This window comes from Myotis yumanensis, unplaced genomic scaffold (assembly GCF_028538775.1).
Source record: "Myotis yumanensis isolate MYYU_CA2020_CCGP unplaced genomic scaffold, mMyoYum1.0.hap1 SCAF_14, whole genome shotgun sequence".
In the NCBI taxonomy this organism is placed as follows: domain Eukaryota; kingdom Metazoa; phylum Chordata; class Mammalia; order Chiroptera; family Vespertilionidae; genus Myotis; species Myotis yumanensis.
This window is the reverse complement of record NW_027223765.1, coordinates 21,818,595-21,846,202: the sequence shown is the minus strand read 5'-3', so window position 1 is coordinate 21,846,202 and position 27,608 is coordinate 21,818,595. Positions and strand designations below refer to the sequence as shown.

The following is a 27,608-nucleotide window of genomic DNA, read 5'->3' as shown; positions in this document are numbered from 1 at the left end:
CCCTGAAGGCAGTTAATCATTAAACAAAAACAAAAATGTAAGAATTATTTTTCAGAATATACTAGTAAGGAAGAGAGAAAAAAAATCAGTCAGATAAACATTTTGTTACTCATAAAAAAGCAACAAGTTAACACAAGTACTGAGATAAGAGGAAAATATGCAAATTAAGCTCTTTAAAGCTACCAATACACACTTAGAGGCACTGTTTACATTAGAAATCTAAGAAAAGCAGAAGGTAAAGTAGAAGATAAAGTATAAGAAATAATGGCCTCCTGGGGAGGACAAGTTTAGGAGAGACACAATGAAAATATATCACTCTAATGGCCCCCAAGTTTCACCCACAAACCGGAAAGGTTAGTCAAAATCAAGGAAGGCAACCATGAATCTTGGCACATATAAACCCAAGCCTTGAGCAAAAGAAAGAACATGTGATAATAAATGACAGCATCACAAAACAAGGAAAAAAATGAGATCACATTTTTAAAAGTTGAAATGTGGGGAAATATGGAGAATATTTTAATTGAAGTATAAGAAATATAACAAATGAGGAAATATTTAAAAGAAAAGCAGATAGCAATGAATTATTTCGATAATGATTTTTGCAACATGATAGGTTAAGTTAGGAATTTCCAAGCTGAATGTGTGACTAGTTGCTTCAAACTGGTGATGCCTGACATGCTTTCCTGCCTGGTTTTCAGTAGGGACAGTGCATTCTAGTGTCACACTGACAAATTTACAAAAATAGCAACATAAAAAAAAAAACACCTAAGAAAAATTCTAGACTACAAAAAAAATTATCCATGCAACTTCACCTGAAGTTGAGTGTTTTTAAAAGAAGAAAAATAGTTTTTGAGCAAAAACAAAATTTGAGCAAAGAGAAGACCAAAAAATGGTTACTGAAAATATCAATATTAAGACACATTGGAATAAAATGTAAATAAGTTTATCGTATCATTTACACAGTAAATAAGACAGAAACTGCTTCCTGATTGCCTTAGGCTCCTCCTAATGACTTGGCCAATGCTAATGAAATGTGGGAATTAAAACAGTAATCTTTAAATTTGAATAGCATCTTTTATTCAGGAATGACAAACTAATTCTCAAACACAAAACATAAAAGTGTGTAATAAGGATGAACATGGACTTGGAAAATGATAAACAGAATAAATGAGCATAAAATAATAATGACTTTATTGTAAAGAATAATGATGTAGTACAATTATGAATCTATTATTCACAAATACATACTCATTTCCCCTCAAGCCCATCCTTTATGTTAGAACTGTATGATTGTAAGAAATGACATAAGTGATACACAAAGGTTTATGCCCTCCAAAGTCAAATAAGACAATGATAAACTTAATTACTATAAATTATCTTCCCCTTAGAATACTCATTATAGCCACTGAGCACTGGTCAGTGTAAACCCAGGTTAAAATAAAGGAAGAAAAAAAGAAAGATAGTTAGAAAAATGACACTACTCAGGACATGTGTGAGGATAAATTATCTAGGGGGAAAACATTTGATTCTACACAGGCATCTTATATCTGGAGATAAAGATGCAAGCAAGTATTGGAAGAAGTTAAAACAAAGTAAACTTTATAAATCTAGATATCAAAAGAGTCAACTTCAGGAACATGAAATAGTACAAGTGCAATACATGAACTATTTCATGTGTGATGTACAGGTAAAACAGCACATCAATTTTTTATCCCATAAAGAAGGCATTCAGACTGGCTACAAAAAGAGTAGCAAAGATAAAATATTGTAACAGATATACAAGATTCTTTTAACTTAATAATGAAAGGACTACTGCATGTTTTCAGATGGCACCGTATTAAGATAAATATGCAGGCAGATATCCGAAAGCATTAAAACACATTCAGAGTTCTGAATAGCACATACATTTGTAATAAACAGAGAAAGCATTTAGAATTTGAACGCTTTTAAGATATGGCAACTCCGCCAGTGACTGTGTTAGCAAAGCAATGCTTACCGCCATAGCACTTTCTAAGGACATTTTTTCCCCATCTTTTTAAATTCAAATACAGTTGGCTATCTCCCTACATTTTTAAAGCAGCACCATTTACGTAGCATATTGCTCTTTTTGTCGTGTCAACTCTTTGTTTTTTGGCTTTAGCTGCAGGTGGTGTTTTCCATCTATGAATTTCTGGGAATATGGTCTGTGTTGGCCATATAAGGATGTCTATTTGAGCCATATGTTTTGCTGTCATGTGTCTCATTTTGTCTGTCTGGGATGTCAGGACTGATTTCCACACCGTTGCTTGAATAGACCAAATACAAATTTGTAAGAGCAGAGAGGAAAAAGCTGGGGCTGGAGCCCAAACAGCACTGTCAAAACATATATTAGAGAGGAAATGCAATATCCTGTAAACATTTGCACCCTTCTTCTCACATCTTATCTGTGACTGACATCATCACAACTGCATAGTTTAAGACAGAATCTGCTTGCTCAAGTTCAGAAGTTTGCAGTGTGGGTATGCGTGCAGCTTAATCAGACAGACCCCACATCTTTGGAGGTCATGGCAAGGCACACTTCTACTCTGAGAGCCCTGGGTCCTGCAGCCAACTTGACCCAGCCTTGAACTTGGGGAAGGGAAGCTGTCTCATGCTTTTCTTGTTTTAGTGAACAAACGAAACTCTGATTAAACTTTCTGACTAATCTGACAAGAAAGTATAGCCCCCATTTTATACTCTCATAGCCTCTAGCATTTCTCTCTTGTAAGTCATCACAGTCTTAATCAATTAACGAGCTGGATAGTTATTGGGTTAATAAGTGTCTCCCATACTAGACTGTAAGCCCTCTGAGAACAGAGACCATGCGTCTTGCTCACTGCCACATTACCAGGAATTCTTATGCGGTCCTTGCAATATTTACATTATGGATAAATAAATGAGAGCAAAAAGCTCAGTGTCACTAGCAACCAACTCCTACTGCTAATTGCAGTCACAATTCCTTCTAGAGAATTGCAAAAGGAAGTAACGGTGGGGAAGGTGGCTATATCACTTAAATTTGAATTCACTGACATTAAATAAAACTGACAATTTGAGTCCCACATTTCAAGTGTTTAATAGCTCTAGGTGGGTATTGGGCAGTGTAGGATATAAAACATTTCCACCATTGCTGAAAGATCTATTGGACAGCACTTATCTAGTGAACTTCTCTAAAGATGACTAAGTAAATCCAGGGCCTGGTCAGGAGTCTTAGAGGTGCTGAGTGGCTTTTAGACATCCTAATAATGTCCAAATGGAAATCATTTTCCATTTTAGAATAAGCCCATAGATCTGTAAAGTTGCATGCAATGAGGTTTGTGTGCCACTGCACATGAATTTAAGACGACTTTCTAGCCCGTCTATATTTGAAAGGGTCCTGTAGTACATTTGGAATAATATGCATTTACCCTAAATGCTGCTTTCCATGGGCATTTCAGTAGCTCATAGGCGAAGTTAAAAGTCACAAAGTCATTCCCCTTCCTCGCTTCTACCCCCACATTACATAAGCATAGTTGCCATTAGAAACGGGTCTTTTGGAAGCTTTAATGTAGGTACCTACTCAAACTGGGAGGCATCCAGATACCAAACAAATAATGGTATACCGCAGAAAATAACAGCAAGAAGCTTGAATATGTTTCAGGGGAGATAACAGAGCAATGATAATAAACTCTAAATATGGGGCAAGGTTTTTTTCTTTGTGTTTTTTCCCCTAATAGGTGGGGTTTCCATTATAGCCAGACTGATAGTGATCAAGAGTTGTTTCCTAATTACATTGGGGTGGATGTAAATACCCACTGGTAATTTGTGATATGGTTTTAATAGAAAAAGGTCATTATGAAAGCCGAGCAAAGGGAGGCCAATGTTTAATGCTAATTTTGGGAAAACTGGGTAAGGGAAAGGAACAACCATTGTAGTTGGCTTCTAGAACCTGACAAACTATTTGGGCCTTTTACCCAGAAATATTACAACCCTCACCCCCATTTTTTAATTTTTTTTAGCAAAAATGTATTGGGAAAATTTTTTGAAAGCTATCTTTCTTTCCATAGATATCAGTATAGATCATAACCTTAAGACACAACGGTAATAACTCCATCAAAACTGGTATCTCTATCAAGACTTAGATCTGAAAATTGAGTAGGTAGAGGGAAGGATTCCTGTGATGGCTGTTGAGTCCTCTAGTGTAGATATCACCACCAGAATGCTTACAGTTTCAGCTTGCCTCATTTTTCCCCCGAATTGCTGGAGTGCCCTTCCTCCCGCTTCTCACCTGGGGCCTCCCTTCTGCCATATTCTTAGTATGAAGCTTGATTCCACTCTTCTGTCCAAAGCCTTCTCCAGCTTTCCTTACATCCTTCTTGATGTTCCATCATACCACCTGTCCTTCAGTGTGACATTCCATATTTACATGTCTACCCCTCCAAACTGCAAGTCTGTGAGCACCTAGAGGGTGTTAAATATTTACCTCTGTATTTCTGGAGTCTCTCACAAGTGCCAGCCATCACAGAGAAAGGAACCCTAGAACTATTTTTATACGAAATCTTAGGAAGAGTCTTGCCGTCTTAGAAAGTAAAGCCAGGTGCCAGGATCAGAAGTTAGCTCAGTGGCTCCCAAAATGGGCTTCAGGTTAACATCACCTGAGGAGCTCCTTCCATAAGCCAGATGTCCACGCTCCACCCCACTGCAATGGCCAGGCATTCAGTTGTTGAGAGCTCCCAGGGTGATTCCAATTACAGCCCAGATTGGCATTCTCTGGGTTAGGTAATATGTTGAAGATAGAAAATCAAATATACCTGCTAGGGCATCCTCAAGTGAAGTTTTTAACCCAATCTTGAGTTCACTTGGAAAAGTTAAAGTTGTGCTAGGAACCAGCACTCTCTCCAAAATTTAAGAAATATATGTGCAGGCAAGCCACTAAATTTAAAAAAAGGAGGAGGGGGGGCAAGCTATTAGATCATTGATTTGTCAATTAAAGAAATGCCATTTGAGGAGCCAAGATAAATGAGCATTTTGCACTTGCTTGAGATTTACGAAGGTGCCAGAAATCCTGTAAAGGTATGTGATTTACCATCACAGACAGAAGTGACTAACCACAAAATTACACATGGAAGTAAAGTTCTAAAACCAGCCTGTTATTTACTGGAGCCAGAAGCATCCCAGTTTCCTCTATTTCTTTTGTCAACATAGTTGGGCATGAGTTTTCTCCCGAAAAAAAACTTCAACCTGGAGTGAGATTCTCCTGGAACAGCTGAACACTGTTCCACTTATCTCCAGACTAAGTCACTGCACTTAAGCAGAACTGAAGTATTCACGTCGTCCATTCCCAAGAGCCAGTGACAGGTCCTCACAGCGCTAGCTGCCATGTAATACTCTCGGGAAGCTCAGGGGATTTTAATTCCAACAAAGTCTAACAGCAGCCTATTCCCAATCAACTGGTTTAGCCAAGACATAACCAAATCTTCTTAGTGATGTGAATGTCATCACTAATCTTTCCTGGCTTAACTGGAGGGGGAAACAGTTTGAGGATCTGATGCACCTGAATCCTAGTTCAGATCTGTGTGGGGAGTATCAGCCAAATGGAGTTTCTGATATTGTACTGCTGTGCCCATCACCACAAGGCAATGGACAGGAGTTGTCCATCAGGAAGGAAAGCCACCACCAGAAGGAACTGTATCACACCTGGACTGGGACTACCTTCCACTGCAATGCTTGAAATTTGTTGAAGCAAGGAAGACGTTCATTCAGAAGTAAAGCACATTCTATTGGGGATGATGGAAAAGATTTGGAAGCAGATTGTGTTGATGGTTCCACAACAGTGTGAACAGAATTAATGCCACTGAATTGTGCACTTGAAAATTGTCAAAATGGCATATTTTATGTTATACATCTTTTACCCCAATTTAAAATTTTTTAACCAAAGAACTAAAACAAACCAATTTTTTACCTATTCCTAAGTTTGGCAGATATATACTATCATGAAAATATCGTGCCAAGGAGAACAATGAGCTACAACATACTAAACAACCCTGTGTTCACCGACAACCTTCCATTGCTTTGTCCTTACCCGCCAACAGCCACAGTCCAGCCTATGCAAGATAATTAATTCTTATGATGAATACCTGACCCAAGGATAATTAACATGGATTTGTAATTAGAGACCAAGATCCCACCCAAAGTAGGTAATTTGATGGTCCTATAATGCAAGAAAACTGTTCTCTTTTCAGATTTTATTCTGTACTATTGTATTTTTGCAAAAGATGAGAATGAAACATAAACAAACAAACAAGAGTACATAAAGTCCAAAACTTCTTTTTGGATGTTTTTCAAATGAGTAAAAATTAACTATATTCCTAAAATAGTAGACCCTTCCAATTAACAGTACTTAAGAGTGATGAACATTTCTATGCAGTACAGCCCCAGATGTGTAACAATGGTATGAATTTAGTCTATGTAATGATTTATAAAATGTCTCTGTATAAAGACTTTAAATTCGAATTTTAAATAAGAATATAATTTTTGTTTTAAAAAAGCCTAAAAGTCTTTCAAATTTAATTTCCAGTCACTTTTTAGTGATGATAATTAGGATTAAAGTATTTACTTCAGCATGCAATAATTTATATTATCTTTTTCTATAACATATTGTCCTGTATTCTGTTTCCTATCATCTATTCTTACTGATTTCATATTTATTTTACAATAGGGAACTTCTTCATGAATGAGTTTTTAATGTATTGGAAATTCATATGTAAATTATATCTTATAGAAGTTCATACCTACTTATATATTTTTGATTCATGATTAAGAGACATTAATACATAGGAAAGCCAAACTAAAATTACATATTTATTATGTGTAAAAGCATAAGTAAAATACTACAAACATAGTTTTACAGTATAGCTGTAGCTAGAATATCAAGTTACCTATTTTTCAGGTGTCTATTTATTAGTGTGTTTATTGTAGAATTTAATTCATTAAGTAACTAACATGAACTATAAATATATATGCAAATTTCCAGCTGATATGAAGCAAAAAGTTGATAAATAATGCTTCTGTATAACTATAAAAACAGAACAAGTGAGCCTTTAGGCTATTTTTTAATCATTTATTTTTATTCTGTAAAGACTATTTTCATTTGTATTTTAAAAATATATACACATGAATACACTTGAGAGAAACAAACAGCATATTTATGAAAAAAATCTTGATGGGGACCAGCTTGAAACTGTTTTGTGACTGTATTGCTTTAAAGATGGACAATCCCCATCATTGTATTATTTCTACAACTGAAAAAAAACACTATACATTCACACTATACTTAATTAAAATTAAATTTATATCTCCATGAAGATAACAAGGCTTCAAAAATTAGTATGCTTTGCACCAAGGGGCTTTGTCACTAAAAATTTACAACATTACAAGTGTAAAGGCATGTGCGGCAGGTTAGGATATAAACCAAATGTTGGGGCATTCTCTATAGATTTGGGAAATTCAATTGTTTGGCCAATATCCAGGTATGAATAAATGTGGATATAACATGCAGTCAACATAATATGATATATGTTCACAGGTACTGTTTGCATGTCTTCAGACAGAAGATTACACAATTTGAAACTAGTCTACCACAGTCTTCATTGGAAATTCTTTAAGATCCAGAGTTAGTGTAGCTCCTCTATTATGAAGCAACTCCCACAAAAGAGGATAAATGACAGTGGGTAAAGCAGTGGACAGAAGGCAGAGAGCCTGGACTGGGGCTTGCTCCTTCCTCTACTAGCTAGCTGAGTGAACCTTCCTAGGTCAAACAGGATCAAGTTCTGTATCTATAAAGTGATGGAAAAGAATTTGATCAGCTTTAAGGGCCACATAAAAAATTCTCTGCTCTTTAAAAAACCAAGTTCACTTTAAAGGGAATATAAATATATAAGAAAATGTCTCACTTGTTACATGAGATGTTTATCTATATAGGAGACAGGTGTCAAACAAACAAATAAAAAAAAAAAACACATTAAGGCAAAGAGAAACTTTAACTCACCAGATTCCATCTGTTACATCTGAATTCATGCATAATTGATTATCCATGACTGGTAAGTTCTTTTCTCACTAGCCCACCACAGTTTTCCAAACATTAGGTATTAAATCACTACTAAAGTAGACCACATTTCAGAAACAGCAAGGGCAGAAGAAGAATATTTTAAATGAAAAATTACATGCTGGTTAATAATAATACAGCTGACCTATGTTTAAGGGAGAGAAATTTTAATCATGTGCATATTAAATATTAATAACCTATTCTGTTATTGTTATAATAAGGTTAAGTAGGCTTCTCCCTGCTTAAGGAAAGAGAGAGAAGTAGGAACGCATAATGGTGCGAAAAAGATACAGAGACGGGAGGCAGACATAAGGAAAATGTGTCAACAATAAACAAGAGGAAATGAGAAAGAAGGAAAAGATGAAGGTGGAAACTAATCTCTGTGTGTCATTATGACTGCCAGAGTACTGGCAAAGAAGCAGCATCCTTTTATTTCAATTTTAATCATTTCTGAATTTTAATACCCAGCTCCTTTTGTAATTCTCCTGGCATTCCCCATATGCCTCCATCCCAGCCAAAACACCAGTGTAAATTAAATGGCAGGCAACCACACCACTGATGTAGCCTCCCAAAAGAACCTGCCAGGTGACCAAAAGCAAAAAAAAAAAGGTATGTCTACCTTACATCTCTGAGGACGTCTAGCCAATTAACTGGCTGAATGTTCTCTACTTTCTTTAATTTTGAAGAGAAGGACAGCAGTTAGGTAATCTACAGATAGAGAATCACGAAGAAAAAATAAATAAATAAGGCAAGCCAGTAGTAATACAATAATCAGTGACCATCAGGGCCTGGAAAAATGAGTTTGCTCTCACTGGCACTAAGGAGCATCACATGATTATTTAATTACAGCTCTAATTTTTGTCTCGTGGATGGCAACATATCAACAATTAATAGGGCAAATAGAGGAGACTGTTTTTAAAGAGACAGAATGTGCACGATAATGGAACAGGTCACACAGCAGTGTACCGCTTAAGAATACTTTCCTTTCTGTAACTAAATAGGACTGTCTTGCAAAATAGCCCCACACATGTTTTTAAAAGAAAATAAATTTAAAGAGGAAGTGTGTTTTTTAGATAAACTTTCTTAGAATGCCCAGAACTTTTCAGAATGTTTTAGATGCAGCTAACACAACCCCACTGGAACTCTAGTATTAATTTAAAGGAATAGAGTGAAATTTCCATTAATATCAATACCCTGAATCTTAAAACATTTAAAAGTGCAATACATAGAGTTACAATGAAAAATATATTTGTATGCAGCAACCATGGCTCATATTTTTGCAATGGGACCCTGGACAAAATCATTATTGTAGGAAAGAATAGGGAGAGGCCCATCAGCCTTGGGTCACTGGTAAATAGTATTTTTGGTCCCAGAATATCAGAAAGTCCATTGTGGCCTAACTGTACACACCTAGGGGATGGCTCTGTGTTGACTCTAAACAGTTTGTTACCACAACCAAACACCAAGGGACCACAGACCTGAACAGAGATACTTCTCCTAATCCTTGAGGTCAGACAATGAGGATGAAACAGACCCCAGTGCTACTGTCAAAAAAAAAAAAAAAAATGACAGAGCACATAGTTAAAGAAGAAAAACATTCAATTATCCAGAAAGCCGGACATGTGCAGATTAAGTGTTCAGATAACCCCAGTAAAAACAGAAAATTAGAGAGAAAGGTCCCTCCCCCATTAAATCATTATTGCAGCACAAGCTAAATTCTCTGTTTCAATATTAATTTAGCAAATCTTTAATGAGTGCTCACTATGCAAGGCACAGGACACTAACTGTGAACTTCTTCCTGTTTTATATAACAGAGACATGCACCTTCCAGAGAATTTCCTTTTTGTAGTTTAATGTCTTCTTGAAGTAAATATAAGCAGCACCTAAAAAATCATCAAGTTGGGAATACTAGTGCAACTTTAAGTGCTATATTACATGGCTACAAGGTCTACGTGTCCAGATTAACCAAGGGAATTCAGAGAGTTAACCAATTTGATACAATCGTGTAAGTAAGGCGAAGTCCTGCTTCAAACTCCTCTGGGTGGTCCCCCATTGTTCTGCCATGCCAAAAGCCAAAGCAAAAACCCAGGTCTGAAATCTGGAAAATAAAATAGTCTTAGAACGACTGCTGTGATCAACTGCTCACATGTATCTTAAGTATCAGGTTTTGGAACATTTTAAGGAAATGTAACTTGGATCAAGGAACAGTGACTAAAATGATTCCACAAAATACAAGTATTCAGAGGGACTCAATCAACCCATAAGCTCTTCATGGTGTGGGCTGGCCAAAGTCATCAGAAAACAAGAAAACGCAGGCATCTCAAAATATAATGTGGGAAAGGTAAAAACCGCTGAGGGACAGCAATTTCTGCTACTGGCAAAAAGTGATCCAACCAATACCCATTAGAAGGAAAGGGGGGGGGGAAAAAAGGGAGAAAACTTTGTATCCCAGTGAAAAGTTCTAAAATTCAGTTGTTTTAGTAGAAACCATTTTGATGATTCTGGACCAAAATGTGACTGAATACATTCTCAAAGGATATTTTCAAGAGTCTAGCAAGCAGCAGCTTGTAGGTAAGCATATACATCATTCTTCCTTTCTTTTTTTTTACATGGCTGTTAATATAGAGTTAACATGTCTCAGAAAAGGCTGTAATTAACTGTCTACTGCTCTAATAACACTAATAAGCGTACAGTATTATTAAAATACAATGACTGCATACAAAGTAAGGCTGTCATTTTTTGACTTTTGAGATAATGTTCTAAATTGTTTTTGAGTCTTTTTCAACCGCCCAAAAGAGCCCACCTCTAAGATTTGTTTTATAAAGCACAGCGATTGCAATATTGTTATTTCCTCCCAGAGTCTGGAGAAATCTGTCTAACGTTAAATAGGATACCTAGGCATCACTTCAATGGGCAAAGACACAATGGGAAACACTGGGATTCTTTTACCAATTCCATATATCCTTTTACAGTTTACAAGTGTAAGCATTTTAGTTTAGCCCCCTCATTCACTGATAAAATACTTGAATGGGGACAGAAAGGTTAGCTTTATCAAGAATCACATAGCCGCGTTGTTAATTCCCAATGATTTCCATTGTCTGGTTCACTGGAACAGGAAAACTCAATTGCATCCAACATCAAACAGCTAATTATGGATTTGCTACATTCAAGACTATCTCTATGTCAAAGGATATCCGTGTACACTGGGTTCTATTTTATTTATAATAATTATTACAATAAAATATTTATAACATAAAACCTCTTTTATCTTAAAGTCCTTAACATTATAAACGTTAAAAGGCCAAATCCTCATTTACATGCTCTTAACAGCATTACAGAAACCATTGAGGAAGACTTAGAAAGGAACATCTAGCAATCGAGTTTACTCTACGCCTGCCTTCCTGGAAAAAACTGCATCTCAAGAATTCCCTTTTCTTTAAATATCTCAAGGAAAGATCAGTCTAGCAACTTCCCATGGGAGCTTCCTACCCTATTTTGCCACCCCCACCCCCCAACCCCCCCCAAAAAAAGCCCACTGAAAAATTTGTGTTGGTATCTGGTCTCAAATCATCTCTAGCTGAGAAAAAGCAACCTCCCAACACAGAGACCTCCCCCCAGACACTCAACGCCTGTCCCTCCCCGTGGCTGTAGCCCTGCTTCTCCACATGGAATGGACAGAAACGTTTCTGGCACTTACCCTCCAGGTATCAGAAGCTGCTCTCTGAATCTAGCCCTACAAGAGAGCTGTCAAAAAGTAGCCTCTGGTGAGGTGACCGTGAGGGAAGTTCTCTCTGGCAGTGCTAGCAAGGCAGAAGCATCCCCAAATGAGGTGGTTACCAGTTGCCTGCGAAGCAGTTGGACCATTAACTGCAGTTCTGAGGGTGCGTCACAAATCAGGTCATAGCTCTGGGTAGAGTCCACCCACTTCACCCTGTACAACGCCCTCCACTTCCTGCACACCTGGGGGGGAGGGTTAGAGGAAAGGGGGGGGGGGGCAATGCAGATCTACAGACATTCTTATAAAGGCACAACCAGGTGCAGCCTGACACCCGCTTCTTCTGCAAGCATTTCAGCTTCATTTGGGGGACGACCTGCAGCCCGAGGTACTCAAAATGTGTACAATCACAGGCAGGTTCTAAAACGAGTGGCGAGCATCATAAAAGATTGCACAGTTCAACGTTTTATCCAGCAAAGATCTTCCCTCCACTGGAAACTGAACCACGTCTTAATTTTTCAATTACAAGACACTTCACAACCCAATGTCAAATAACGGGACTGAAATTTCAGGAGAATCTAGGGACATAAGTGCCAGGGTCGCAGCTAACTCATTTCCATCTCGCATAACCTAACTAGATCACTGCCTCAACTGAACTACATGTTTGAAAGTCCATTGAAAGAGATGATTAGAATTGCTATTACGAACCAAGCCTCAGACAGCAACATCAGTGGAAGTGATAAAGAATAACTTGAAAGAATAAAAAAATAGGCCAATATGCTGGAGAAATGCTATGCTACTAAATCTCACCCTGAATACATAGACACGCAATCTTTATCTATTTACTCTGAAATGAAATATCTGATCTTAAAAAGACTTTAAAAGAAATAAACAGCAAAAGGTACCACTGGCATAAGTTCAAAAGTACTAAATAATGTGTGTTAATGTGCTGATCACATTCTATGAAGACATCAAGTTTAAATAGACTTACCATTGAGAATAGCACTTAGGAACGATATATAAATTACCATAGTAGACACTCTTTCTTTGGTATAGAGAAGCAGAAGAACCTTGTGTAACAAATTTGATTTATATGCTGTATTAAGACCACATTCTGCTCTGATGTCAATGAGATATGTGATGAGAGATTGACAATGTGTAGACGATGAGTATAAGAGGGACTTATAGAATATAAGTGAAAATAAGCATTTTCTCAAGTTAACCATAAGTTTTATAATTCAACTTTAGCAGTGTTTTGATGTTCCCAGGAGTTTGAAAGAGAAGGGGTTTTAATTGTAAAAGAAAACAACAAATTCATTTAGTATTACAAGGAAGTTGAAATCACCCATATCTTAAGGTTGACAGAGTAACAAGAAAGGAGGCAAGAATATTTTCAGAGAGAAGCCAACAGTATCGAGCAATCAATGAGCCCTACTTTGTACTTATATTTGAAGATTTCCAGTAAAAACTGAGACATTCCATCTAAGACTTGGGAGGGAAGACACTTTATCAAAGTTATTATCTAAGTAATCAAAGCATTTAAGTAACCTGTTTGGAACTTGGTAGAAAGTCAATTTAGAAAACACACACTTGAATGTGTTTGAACGTATTTGTCCTGAGGTTGCTCTAACAGATGACTATTTTAAGTGGCATGCAGATTCTTTGGGGGTTCTGATGTTATAGTTGAGGTATGTAAAATAACATTGCTTCCAGCTGGTTCTCACACGGCAGAGATGAAAATACTTTTCTCTAAGGTTTTGCCATTGGGAAATGATAAGAAAACCTGCTTTCGACCCCTACCCCCAACCGGGAAGAGTCTGAGGCCCTGGATTATAGCACAGGTAGATATTAAAATGGAGACAGAGCCGTTATTTAGTGGTGACAGGAATATAAATACGTGCACTAACCTATAAACTGGTACTTACTTCAGGAAGGTAAGTAATATTTTTCCTCTGATTGCTGAGCTGTCAGTTTAATGCAGCGTAAATAAACAGTAGGTGCCTGCTAGCTCGAAGTAGGAAGTGTTCATTCCACACGAGGAACAGATTACTGAAGCCTGATGCTCATCATGCTGAAACATAACTTTCATTTTACCAGAAAATACACCCTACCGTGGAGGATTCTTCGTGCCTGATCTATTAATTAACTTAACTCTGTTCTGTCAAAAATGTAAACCAATTTGTTAAAATCATCCCAGACTTTTGGAGTTTGGAAACCAAATCAATTTGAAAAGCAAGAGTAATGACTGCTCTGTAATCTGACCACAAATGCTAAAGCCAAATACTTAATAGAATAAGCAATAACTGTACAAAACCAAAAAAGAGAGAGAGAGAAGAACAAAATTAAATATAGAATTTAATCATCTGAATTACAGAATTTACTCAAAATCCCCCTTCTTGGCTAATTAAAAGCAACTGGAACCTTTACTTTTGTTGTCACCTTGTGCTATTTAGGTCCACCCAATCTGTATGCTTATTCTGCTCCCTGAAATATCTAAAGGTAAGCCATTCATGCAAATCAAATCATACTCTTTAATTCTAACAGAAACATGACTGAGCTCTGCTGAGAGAAGTGGCAAGCTTGAGGATCAGATGACGATGCGCTTCCTAACAGCATTCATATAAAATGTGGTTTTCTTCCCATTTTCTATATGCCACAACGCTATGACAGTAGATAGCAACTATTTTTCTCCTTACATTACAAGTACTGAGCAAGATATTTCCTGGCATCATTTAAAATGGGAACACATCTGATCTGAAAACTATACAAGGCAATTTGGGGAGGCTGTTCTTTAAAACATGAAGAAATTCTGATAATTAATCAATGGACTGTAAAGAGAAAAGAAGGGTTTAAAAATATGTTTGCATTGGACTACAACATGTGTAGATATGGTCTGAAGATTGATTCAGTGACATGTATTTATTTTACATACTTCGCCAATCCCAAGTACTAGTAAGAGTCATCCAAGATAACACATCTTGAAAGAAATGATGTGTTTGTGTACAGGGCATATCTACGTATGGCCCTTTTGGAAATTTACAGAGCAGATGACAAGCCACTAGAGTGCTTTATAGAGTCCCTACTGTATATCCATGTTGTCTTTAGCTTAATAGAGTTTGTAGCCAGAAGATTTTTACAATAATGAGGAACAGGTGCCTGTCACCTGACCTTTTAGGCCTAATTTACAATCCACAACCTGTCACCTGAAAAAAATAATTCAAAACCTCCTCCAGATAGTTCCGTTTTTGCCATCTTAATGTAGTCTTTCTTAACCATCACTCAGCATATCATATCTTATTAATTCGCAGGTTCACGTAGCTGGCAACAGACTTCTTTGCAGAAATAAGCCAATATTCATTTTGTGGTTGTTCTTGTTTAAGATGCTGAGAAACAAAAGACCCACTTTTGTAGATTATCAACCAAAGAATATATTAATTTATTACAACAACTAAACAAAAGGCATTCCTTTTGAATACTTTTACATACAAAGAACTATTATTTATTACATATTTCAGCTTGTGGGAAAATGAGGAATGCATTGATTCTGGAAATAGCTATTCAGACTTTGGGAAGTTCTTTAGGTTTTCTTTATCTTCCCCCTCCCTTCCATCCCTCCTACCCCCCACACATTTTAAGGCACTAGTACTTTAGGAGGGAAATCCCTATTTGTTCTTTATTAGACATCATTTGTATTCATTATTCAGAAAGGAATACAAAATTGAGCAGTGATTTTTATTTCTCTTGTACGATCTTGTTACATGTAGCCATGCTCAAATTTAACAGTGCTTTGTATTTTATAGCTACTGTTTACATATTATGTATTGCATATGACTGAACAACTCTACATTTAAAATATTGTTTCCATTAGAAAAAAACATGAAGTAATAAGTGTCAAATGGAGATGAAGAATAAACATGCCTGGTATATTTATAAAATGCATAGTCATTTAAAATATGCAGAAATACGATACATATTTTGCTACTGTTACATAGTATGCACATTGTTTAAACTCTATTTAATAATGTGCCTAACCAAGTTAATTAAAGTATTTATGTCTGGTGATTGTGTTAAACACTTGGAGAGGTAGTGAAAGATGCAGCCAGTTACTTCTGCAAACTAAAGTTGAAATTATGCACTTATTATAACCTTTTCTAACAATGTGAGAAAAACAGAGTAAATATATTAAATTTGTTTCACAACAGATGCTTAGGTTGTTAATATTTAAGATGCCTATTCATGCTATTCCTGTCTGCACATTTGTCAAAAATGCAAGCTTGAATGCTAATGTTTGCCAGCAGACTGGAGCAGCCAGTATATGAATGTACTACTGTTCTACTAAAATAATATGCAATAGAAATAAAGAACTGCTGCTAAATCATAGCACCAGTACCACATAGCAGATTAAAGGTTTGTAGAGCAAACACCTCAACCTTGGTTTTCTCCAGTCTTAAAGTAGGGGGGGCGGGGGGGGAGAGGTGTTGCAGCTACATTTGACTATAGAATAAATCTTCCATTCCTGATATCCTGATATCTCAGAAAAATTCACTTTAGACAGGGTGTAAATTTCAATAAAGTTTCAGCGGGATGAGTGACTGGGTCAGCAGCACAAACCCTGTAGATTTCAGGAACTGCTCCGAACAAAACCTGGCACCAAGCAGTGTAGTTTTACTCCTTCTTACCCCCTACTCTGTCCTCGAGGGAAAGTCAGGTGGCCTGGCCTCCAAGGATGCAAGCATGGAACCCCAGGTTCGGTCCTGAAGACCGGACGTCTTTCTGTTTTCCCTCTTTTACACCCATGTGAAGTCCAAGCGTTACACCGTTCGCCTGGAAATGCGGAATGCCGCTGAGAAAGTTCACGGAGGAAGGGCCCAGAGGTCAAAGTTGCCAGCGAGGGCACTTTGGGAAGGGACCCTGTGGTTGACACTTGTAAGTGAAATTTGCAATGCCCTAGTGGAGGTCTGTGCCAAAACCTCCAGCAAGAGCCCTAGTCCCTCTCGGTATTCTGGAGTCACCCAGAGTCCTGCTCTGTGCGTGTCCCCGGTACGCGCGTGTCACTCCTGGACCTGCCACCTGCCTGCATCGCCCCTCTCACGGTGGCTGCCCAAACCCATGTTCCGCCGCCCGAGGAGCCTCGGCAGCGGGGCGCACGGAGAAAGCCGCCACGCTAGGGTCGGGTCCGCAGGAGGGAGACCCCGTGGTGGCTGCTCAGTGATGTCCCCGTCCCTGCAAGGAGGGCAGCACCTCTCCCTTCCTCCAGCCCATCTCCAAACCCACGTTCACTCCAGGAGTCTTTTTCAGGACCGGCCTCACTACAGCCGGCGAGGACTGCCAACGCCGAGTGCCGCGGCTTTCAAACTCCCGGCTCCAACTTGAGCGCCCCGGCGCCCGAGTGGTTCCCGGGAAGGAGAAGTTGCCACAAACTTCCCAGGTCCCTGTCCGCCGCCGCTCCCGGCCAGCCGCGCGGGCGGGGGGCGGAGGAAGGCGGAGAGGGACCGGGGAAGGATGCTGAGCGGACGGGCGAGCCGGCGGGGGCGCGTTCCCACTCCCCAGCGTCCTCCTCGGGGCACCTTTCCGCCAGCCCGGCTCGGAGGGGCACTGGGAGGCTCTCCCCGTCTCCGCGGGCTTCCTTCGGTCTTTTCCACTCCCCTTTCCTCTTCCAAAAGGGGTCGCGCTGACGACCCGAAGGAGTTTGTTAGCCAGGGTCTGTCGGGCAGGTGCGTTAGTGTGCCCACACCCTGGGAGAGGACGACGGGCATCCTCGAGCCCCCATCCCGCGTGCTCTCCCCAACTCTACCGGCAGCGCGAGCGAGAAGGGGCTCGACAGACCCCTGCCGCCAGCGCCCACGAGAGGGGAGCCGAGCCGCCCCAACCAGGGGCACCATGAGTGGGTGCTACAAAGAAGTTTGGATCGATCCCGGAAAAAAAAAAAAAAAGAGACAGAGATGAAAGTCGGGAGGAAAAGAGAGGCAAAGGAGCAGAACTCACTCAGGCATGGGCGCTGGGGGCGGCGGTGGCTGTCGAGTGAGGGCCGGAGACCGGGAACGGCTCCCCGGGCAGGCGCACCGGCGTCGGACTTCCGAGGCGGCGGCTTCTGCCTCTGGTGCCGCCGCCGCCGGAGCTGCGGCTGCCGCGGAAGTTAATTGCAACTTGACTTCAAGTTGTCTTCTTTCCCCATCCGAAGTGGGCGTTTAAAGGGGAGAGCGAGGCGAGGAGCGAGCGAGCGAGCGCGCGGGGCCGAGGGAAGGAAGGGAAGGGGGGAGGGAGGAGATGTTAACGGGGGGGGGGGGGAGGAGGGGGCGGGGGCGGGGGCGGGAGGGGGAAGGGGCCGGCGGGAGCTGCTCTGGGCTCGGCGGTCGCCGCGCCCGCAGTCTGGAGGCGCCCAGGAGCGGCCGGGCGCCCCCCGCGGGAGCCCGCAGCCGCCCGCCGCGTGCATCCAGCCGCGCTCCTCCGCCCCGCACGCTGCGCCCCGGGGCTCCGCGGACCCTGCGTCGCCGCTGATTCGGAGCCGGTGCGGCGCGGGCTGGCCGGCGGGGCGGCGAGGCGAGGGCCCGGCCCGCCTCCCCTGCGCCCGCCCCGGCTTCTCCCCCTGGCGGTGGAGCCTCGGCGGCCGCCGGCCACACCGGGCGCGCTGGAGCCCGAGCCGAGCCGAGCCCGAGCCGCTGCCGCCGCCGCGCGCGGCTCCCAGGCTCCCTCCCTGCGCGCCGGCCGGGGTGTTGGGGGGGGCGGCGGGCCGGAGGGGCGAGGGCGGGTGAGGGGCGCGCGCGGGGATTGGCACCGAAGATCGGACCCTCAGCCGCGAGGGGTAAGTGTGGGCGCCTTGGAGTGCGCTTAGGGGGGCGCGGCGCGGTTCTCGACGCCCGCCAACCCTCCCCTCTCACCTCTCCCGGGCCCCCACCTCGCGCACCCCCTCCTCTTGCCGCCTGCGGCTTCCTCTTGTTGTTCGTTGTTTGGCTGGGCTTTTTTTTTTTTTTTTTTTTTTTTTGAGGGGGAACAGGGGGGTGATTGCAGAGTGTGCCAACGGAGGAGGAAGTCAGGTGAGAGGCCCCGAAGCTCCCCCCCACACTCCCCCCCCCCAGCCTGCGTGGGATGTATCACTCCCCACTAGGGGCATGTGGGCCAATTTTTTTCTCTTCAATGTTCAGTGAAGACGATCTTTCCTAGAGGGCCTCCTTCCCTCACAGCCTGTTCTGTCCATCTCCCTTCACCCCACCCTCGCCCCTCTTAGTACCCCATACAGGAGCGCTGCACCCCAACTGAGGAGCACGTGGCGGAAGGAAGAGGAGTGGACCCCTGGCCATTTGTTTACTATTTATCCTCCCATCGGCAGCTGTACTTTTCTACTCGCTGGAAGACGCCTAAGCTGAGGTCCAATTTCTCCAAAAGCTGGAAGCAAAGAGGGCCAGTGATGAGGGGGCGAGGGGATGTACCCCAAAGGGGCCTGAAACTCCAAAAACCTCTGCAAGATCAGGGGTGACTGGAGGTTCAGGACCCCAGCTAAGGTGAAACGGAAATTCAACTTTGCCCCTCTCCTCTTGCCATTCGTCCCCACCCCCACCCCCACCCCCAACTCCAAGGAAGCTAACAGGTCTTTTGTTTTTGTGTTGTGTCGCCTTTGGAAAATTTGCGTTGAGTATGACAACAGAAAATTACTACTGTTTACTCCAAGTGTGAGGGGATTGCAGAAAGGGAAAAAAACAACAATATAGTCTTTACTTTTTCTCTTCGTGTGTGTGTGTGTGTGTGTGTGTGTGTGTGTGTGTGTGTAGTTGTTAGGTTCAGGGCTTGAACTGCAAAACCTCAGTTTGTAACAATAAGAATTGCAGAGCCGCCTCGGTGTATTTTTAGAAGCTGTACTTTCTTGAGTTCCTTTCACACAAGGCTTGCTCTCTCATTAAACCCCCATAAATAATTGTATTTACAGAGAAGGAAACTATGGTAGCAGGAGGGAGATTGCTAAGATCTCCATCCCGCTAGCCTGGAACACAGTTTACAGTGAAGTTCCTGGAAAGTGACTGTGGGCTGAGAATTCAGCTTTTTCCTAAAAGCTCTGTTAGGTCCTCCCTGTCAAGTGTCTATGAATAAAGCACACTGGGAAAATCCTGACATCCGTGCAGTCTTATTTTATCTTTTACACAGTGGCGGATTCTACTTTCAAGCCCTGGTAACAAATACGTCAACTGTGCTGTATTTTGGTGTGGGTTTTCTAAATAAAGGAGAGTCGCCCATGTATTCATGCTGCTTTCTCATCTGCCAGTTCTTTTCTATCAATGGGTATTGAATTCACTGGAATGTTTCCGTCTTTCTTCCAGCTGATTGTCATTTTAGGCGGGGACAACAATTCCAAAGATATAAGAATATGAAAAGTTTATTTTAGAGAAATAGCCCTCATTTTTTTAAGACACAGGTGCCCACCGCAGTTCCTGGTTCTGTACAGCAAGGCAAAAAATGTATAAATGATTGTGATGCGAAAAAACAAAATAAAACACAAGTTTTCTTTCCTGGACCACTTTCTTCCCCTGCAGGGCCCAGGAGACACCAAAGCCTGCCTTAGTTTCCGAAAATGCTGAATTGCCTAACCAGTACCAATATTTCCATCTGGGAATGACATCAGGTTTGGAATGGAAAGAATAAATAAATCCTCAGTCTTTAATTACTGCTTATTAGCAATTTCTTGTAGCAGGCAGCTGATTCTCCAATTCTAAAAGCCTGAAATGAACCTTAACAGAAACTGAAATCCAAAAAAGTAAAAGGTTTTTTTTCTCCCTTGCACGCACTTACATACTGGCCTATTCCCCCAAGTTATCAATTAAGCCCTCAGAATTCAAGGTGCTCCCCTGAATTAAACCAAGAGAATATTTTGCCCCAACCTTTTGCATTTGCTTCCCTCCAAATAGATTTGTACAGAGAGATCATAGACTCTATTAAAATATAGAATTATGTAATGATGGGTAAAGAGTATTAAGTAACATTATCTTGATAATCTTGAATAAACCTTGCCCCCTGGCACATAGTAGGAATACATTAAATGCTTACTAAATTAAGATGTTAATGAAATATTGTAATTGGCCACAAATTCAATAGTACTGAGCTAAGGCTTTTTTTCTTTTTTTCAGAAAAAGAAGGCATTTTTTCCTGAAAGTTATTAAGGTAATACATTTGTAGTCCTAGACTTTTTTTTTTTAAATAAGTCCAAATCTAACAAATAGTTGAAAGACAAGTAAATCTGAAACCTATCAAATAATAATAACTAGTGTCAAAAGCTGATTATATTCCTCAGAGAATAGACAATAAAATATTGCCTACTAAATAGTATGAGAAAGATGCAAAGGAGAGATAAAACAGTATTGGCCTTCAAGGAACTTATTTGCTGGGAAAATGACATTAAAATGTGAAAAGACAACTCAATAAATCAATAAATGGTTTGAATCAAAGGAATGCTTGAGAAAATAGATATTTTTCTTTTTTAGACCAGGGGACATAGACATCCTGAAACTCTGGATTGGAGGGTATTTTTTAAATTACTTTGTCCAGTCAAAACTTTAGGGGCCATCATTGCAAACATCTTAGGTGAAGAGGAACTCAACACTTACCTCCATAAAGGCAGAGGTTTTAGGTAGAGAATATTTAACACACTGTAGAGTTCAATGCATATTGTGTGAATTAAAGCATAAAATCCTAAGCAATTTATTTCATCTTTGCGCACTTCAATATTACATTTTCTTAAATTGCACAGAATTGGTCTTCCTAAAACATACAACCATTAGTCTTTTTCTGTCATTTGCAGGAAAACAGAGCAAATCTGTTTTATTAATCAGGACAGGCTATATTATGCCAGAGTAACAAACAATTCCAAGTTCTAGTGGCCTATAGCAGCCAAAGCTGTTTTCTTGGTCATGCTATGAGTCCATTGCACATCAGCTGATCTGTTCCGCGTCTCCTTATTCGGGGTCCCAGGCTGATGGGACAGTTGCCATCTTGAATGTTTCATGTGGCTATGACAATAAAGATCACCCTGAAGAGGCTCATGCTGACATTTAAATGCTATGGCCAGAAGTGACCCGTGTTATTTGGACTCACAACTATTGACAAGGACTAGTTGCATTGGCTCCATGGAATCATTACAATGAGACCAGATAGGGCAGCCTCCCTTGTGCCCAAACAGAGAGAGCTATGGTGCACATCTCTCAGGACTACCATGCTGACCCTTTCCCACAGGATAGCCTGCAGCTACATGATCATTTCCTGCCACTTTGTGGCCCAAATGTGCCATTCTTCCAGGTAGACATTGCCAGAGAGACCACTAGCCTTATAGGGAGATATGTTGTGACTTCTTTTCACCATCTATTCTCTCTTTGCAGCACTACCCAAATCACTCCCACAGTGTGATGCTCTTATCAACTTTAGGTCACTATATATTTACTAATACTATATATATTTTTTATTTTCTCTAGACTTACTTTCTGGAAAGGGTACAATGAACAGGTACTTTTAAGAACTATTATCTGAAGATGTCATTATCATTATCAAAATTTGAGATTTAATCTTGAGTAGTTACTTTTCTTATTGTAAACCTGAAAACCTTGTAACAAAAAGTTTCTCCTGGAAGTATTCATTCATTCATTCATTTATCCATCTTTTTGTTCATTCAATAAATATTCATGTGTATCTACTAGATGTAGGCACTCACGTAAGGGTGATATGGAGATGATTAAGAGTTCTCTTCTAGAAACACATTTTCCAATTGGACAGACAGAAAAAGTCATTGCAATGCTAATAGAGGCACAAAGTGCTATGAGAACACTTAGGAAGAAGCAAATAACCCTCTGGCAGGATTCCGAAAAGTTCCATAGAGGATTGAACTAAGTCTTGAGAATAAGTGAGACTCCTCTAGGCAGAAATAGAAGATGGAAGAAGGATATGCCAAGAAGAGAGACCAGAACAAGAAAAGGCACTAAGGAGGACAAAGCTTTTTTAGGAATTCAGGGTGGCTAGAACATGGAGTCTTTGTGAAGGATGAAACCAAGCAGTTCCAAATTGTGAAGGGCCTTGCAGACATGCTCTTGAGTTTAGTCATGATCCAGTCCATGAAGGATTGCAAACGATTATGTATACGTTGGGCCAAGCATGGGTCTAAGGGAGCAAAGCAGACCAAGTTGAGACCATGAGCAGTGGTGGGAGCTGTGGCAACCTGGAGAAATATATTCTCTGCCAAAATGGGGTAGTCAATGCCAATGATGCAGAATGTCCGTTCTTCAATTTCTACAGAGATGCTAGAAATTCGGCTTATATGAAAAATTGAAATGTTGAATGTTGAGAACTTACTCATATTTCAAAGTACAGATTGGGGAGGGAGGCATGTCTAATTGTCAAATTGAGGTTAAGCACTACCAGTCAATATCTCCTACCTGAGATATTAGGTGTCTCATGATGAGATAGAGAGTCATTAGAGATTGTAAGGATGAGAGCAATGCCATCAAATCTCTCTAGAAAGAAGATCACTCTGTTGGCAAAGTAGACAGGAAAAGTCAATCCTGCCCAGCCAGCATGGTTCAGGGGTTGAGCATCAACCTGTGAACAAGGAGGTCATGGTTCAATTCCTGGTCAGGGCACATGCCCTGGTGGTGGGCTCAATCCCTAGTGTGGGGTGTGCAGGAGGCAGCCAATTAATGATTTTCTCATCATTGATGTTTCTATCTCTCCCTCTCTCTTCCTCTCTGAAATCAATAAAAATATATTTTTTAAAAAGTCAATCCTGGGATGCTATAGTTGATACTCTACTCATTTGAAGGATGAGGTAACGCCCTTTATAATACTGCCCTTTTTATAGTACACAACCCTCCATATAGTATATAGGCGGTGTCAAATAAATATTTGCAGAGCTAATGAATGAAAGAAAAGGACACATTTTTGAGTGCTCCTTATGCTATACGCTTCCTTTGCTAGATTGTTTATTTTTCAAGAGCACAATGATCTTATATTGATCAATGTACTTTTCTGTGTCTATGATAAAGATTATTGGTTTTAAGAAATGCATAAGTCATTCAGTGCAGGACACAAAGATCTGCACAGCATCAGAAAGCCTATTGTCTAAGTCCCTAGACTCTAGGACTAAGCTTACTGAGCCTGCCATGAGGAATGCTGGCTAACCAGATGGTCATTGTACCAGGCCCTAAAACCCTGAACTCTCAGGCTCTGTAACACTACACTAGACCCATTTGTTTGTTTGTTTTGTTTTTTAATATATTTTTAATTGATTTCAGAGAGGAAGGGAGAGGGAGAGAGAGATAGAAACATAAATGATGAGAGTGAATCTTTGATCAGCTGCCCCCTGCAAGCCCCCTCCTAGGGATCAAGCCTGTAACCTGGGCATGTGCCCTTGACCAGAATTGAACCTGGGACCCTTCAGTCCACAGGTTGACACTCTATCCACTGAGCCAAACCGGCTAGGGCTATACTAAACCCATTTGTATAGTTCATGTATGTTTCTAGTGAAGGCTAACGTCTTTATTACTACACACCAGAATATATTATAGCACAGTCTGTCCCATAAGCATGGGCCTAAGACTGTCTTTACAAGGTTTAATTTTTCAATTTCTTACAAAACTGAGTCTAGGAAACGATTCTTCTCAGCTCCTCCCTTGTTTTGAAACCATATTTGCCAGCCACTCCACAGCCTGTGACCTGTAAGAACACCCCACATTCTCCTATCAGCTCCCATAAAATAGTCAAAATACTAGGTTTTCTTTCATAAGGTTTGCTGCTGATTGGTTTCTTGTAGGCTATGCTCCCATGGACACATCCATATTCTTAAAGCTACTCAATTCACTGAACAAGCAAGACTTTAAAGTCTTAACAAATTATACTTTTTTTTAATTCAACTGTCTTGAGGTATAATTTATATACAATAAAATCCACCCATTTTCTATGTTCCAGGGATTTTGAGTACAAAGGAGCAGTGTGAGCAAATTATAATATTTTAAGTGAATTTCAGAGTAAATTAATATATATAGGCAAAGAAACCTTTGGGTGTCAGCCTGCCTGAATTGTAATCCTGATTCAACTAGTTACTACCTGCATGACCTCGAGCATGTCTCCTAATTTTCTGCCTCAATTTACTCATCTATATTATGGGGGTGATAATTGTGCCTACCTCCTGGAGTTAATAGATGCACAGTGCTTCAACACAGTTAATGTGCAATACAGACTAACAATTGCTTATTGTGTTAATGTTATTGTTGTCATTAGTATTCTAATAGAGAAGAAATTCTGGAATCTAAACAAGAATAGAAAATGAAATGACTGGAATGTAAATGGAGTAGGAACAAGTCCCTCCTGGGTGACTTGCTGGTGTGCCAAGGGTACACAAAGCCAGAGAACAATTATGGTCTCTATTTCTGGAATATTTATTTTCTACTTAAAGATTTTGGAAGAAATTATTTTTCTATTAAAACATTTACACATACAATGGGATTGAATGCAGCATTTTGCATGATTTTTTTAACAAAAAACACACACAAGTCTTCAAAGACTTTTGGGCTACCTGTGACTTTGAGGGGAAGGGTGGGTACTGCGTTTGTTTCCTTCTGCTGCTTTCTGCTTTCTGTTGCTTTGGTGAAAATGTTTGCAAATTCCAGACCATATACAGTAGTAACATTTACCTTAAACTTGTTAAAGCACCTCCAATTATTTTATATGCTATGAATGCTGCCCAAATGTAGAATCATTGCCTTTAATAAAAGTGCACATTTTAGACCAAAAATGTGCTGGAGTAGGGAAGGACAGTGTTAGAGCAAGACCTTGGGGAAATCAAGTCACCAGGAAGAAAACAGTGAACTGAATTCTAGTTCTGATTCTGGAACTAACCAGCTAGTTTGCCAATGACCTTGAAGGCAGGAGGTCTTTGTTCTTTTCACTCTTATCTCCCACATGCCTAGAATAAATACATATTGTGGAATGATCTTGGGAAAAACACCTAGTCTTCATTAGTCTCAGTTTCCAGAGCCATAAAGTAAAGGGGTTAAATCAGTAGATCTCAAACATTAGTGTGAATAGGAATGAAATGGAATGCGTATTAAAAATAGAGATTCTAGTCCTGACCAGTGTGGCTCAGTTGGTTGGGTATCTTCCTGTCCACTGAAGGGTTGCTGGTTCAATTCCTGGTCAGAACACATGGCTGGGTTGTGGACTTGATCCCAGGGAGCGGGGCGAGCAGGAGGCAGCTGATAGATGTGTTGCTCTGTGCACCTATATTTTCTTTCCTTCCTTCCTCACTCTCTCTAAAAAAAAAAAAATTTTTTTAAAAATACAGATTACTGGCTGCATGTCCATAAATTCAGATTTGGTAGAAATAAGCTGGGATCCAGAAATCCCTGTGGATTTAGGGGATTTGGTTTGTGAGGGGTAGTAATCCAACTCAAACATAAAAGTTTTGTTTTGGGCTTTATTTCATTTTAATCCCTCCACCCCTAACCAAACATACTTATAAACTGGAAAATACAGTGTAAGGACTGCTTTAGGCATAATGAGATCTAGCTGTTACCACTGACTGACACTAGATGAAATTGTATCATCTACTCATACCTGCCCTCATCACTCTGGTTAAGGGCTGTGGTTGTTTAACTCACCAGCCTTGGTCAAATGTCCACCTTGGATTTGAAGTGCAGCCACCCTACACAAATCATGTCGTTTGGGAGTGGGGAAGGTATGGTCCTTCCAGATAAATTGGGGAGTAATTTTTCCAGAAATAGGAAAAATGGGTCCTTATTAGGCAAGACTATATATTTTCACTCACTACTATATATTTTTAAAGGAATATTTACATATGATTGAGCCAACTGATATCTTACAAAAGGATAACCAGTATGCCAAGATATTAAGGCCTTTAATCTTCAAGGTGACTCAGCAGGGCCTGGAAAGGGCCTAGGGTGGTCAGAGTCTCTGAGCCAGTTACCTCATTCACTTCCCCCAATGTTCTTGGCACGTATTAAGCATTTTCTATGTGTGCCATGACAGAGATAAATATGCAGGTTATGTGACTTGCACATTGAGAATCACTGGATTTTGAGAATCATTCACACTTTGAGGTCACCTCAAACATGGAATGAAGTATTCTGGGATCGTCAGGAGATAACTTGGAAGCTGGTTTAAGCAATTGAAAGGATAACAAAAACTCCAATTATGGTACAACGAAGTGGAACAAATAAACAGGGCCATGGAAGACAGTATGGAGTTTCCTCAAAAAACTGGAAATGGAACTCCCATTTGACCCTGTGATCCCACTTCTAGGAATATATCCCAAGAAACCAAAAACACCAATCAGAAAGGATATATGCACCCCTATGTTCATAGCAGCACAATTCACCATAGCTAAGATTTGGAAACAGCCTAAGTGCCCATCAGTAGATGAATGGATTAGAAAACTGTGGTACATCTACACAATGGAATACTATGCTGCTGTAAAAAAGAAGGAACTCTTACAATTTGCAATGGCATGGATGGAGCTGGAGAGCATTATGCTAAGTGAAATAAGCCAGTCAATGAAGGAAAAATACCACATGATCTCACTCATTCATGGATAATAGAGACCATTATAAACTTTTGAACAATAATAGATACAGAAGCAGAGTTGCCTCGAACAGACTGTCAAACTACAGCAAGAAGGCCGGGGAGGGTGGGGGGGCAGGGGGGGCGGTGGTAAGAGATCAACCAAAGGACTTGTATGCATGCATATAAGTATAACCAATGGACATAAGACACTGGGGGGTAGGGGAGGCCAGGGGATTGTCAAGGGCGAGG

At 40.5% G+C, this 27,608-nt stretch overlaps 1 protein-coding gene across 1 annotated transcript in view; it reads right to left on the bottom strand.

The window, feature by feature from the left end:
* Window positions 1-17,984, bottom strand: part of SATB1 (SATB homeobox 1) — a 102,950-nt gene extending 84,966 nt beyond the window's left edge. The window contains exon 1 of the mRNA XM_070433342.1: window positions 17,799-17,984. The gene's annotated coding sequence lies outside the window, so the exon portion shown is untranslated. The remainder of the gene's footprint in view (window positions 1-17,798) is intronic.
* Between the last annotated feature and the right edge of the window lie 9,624 nt (window positions 17,985-27,608).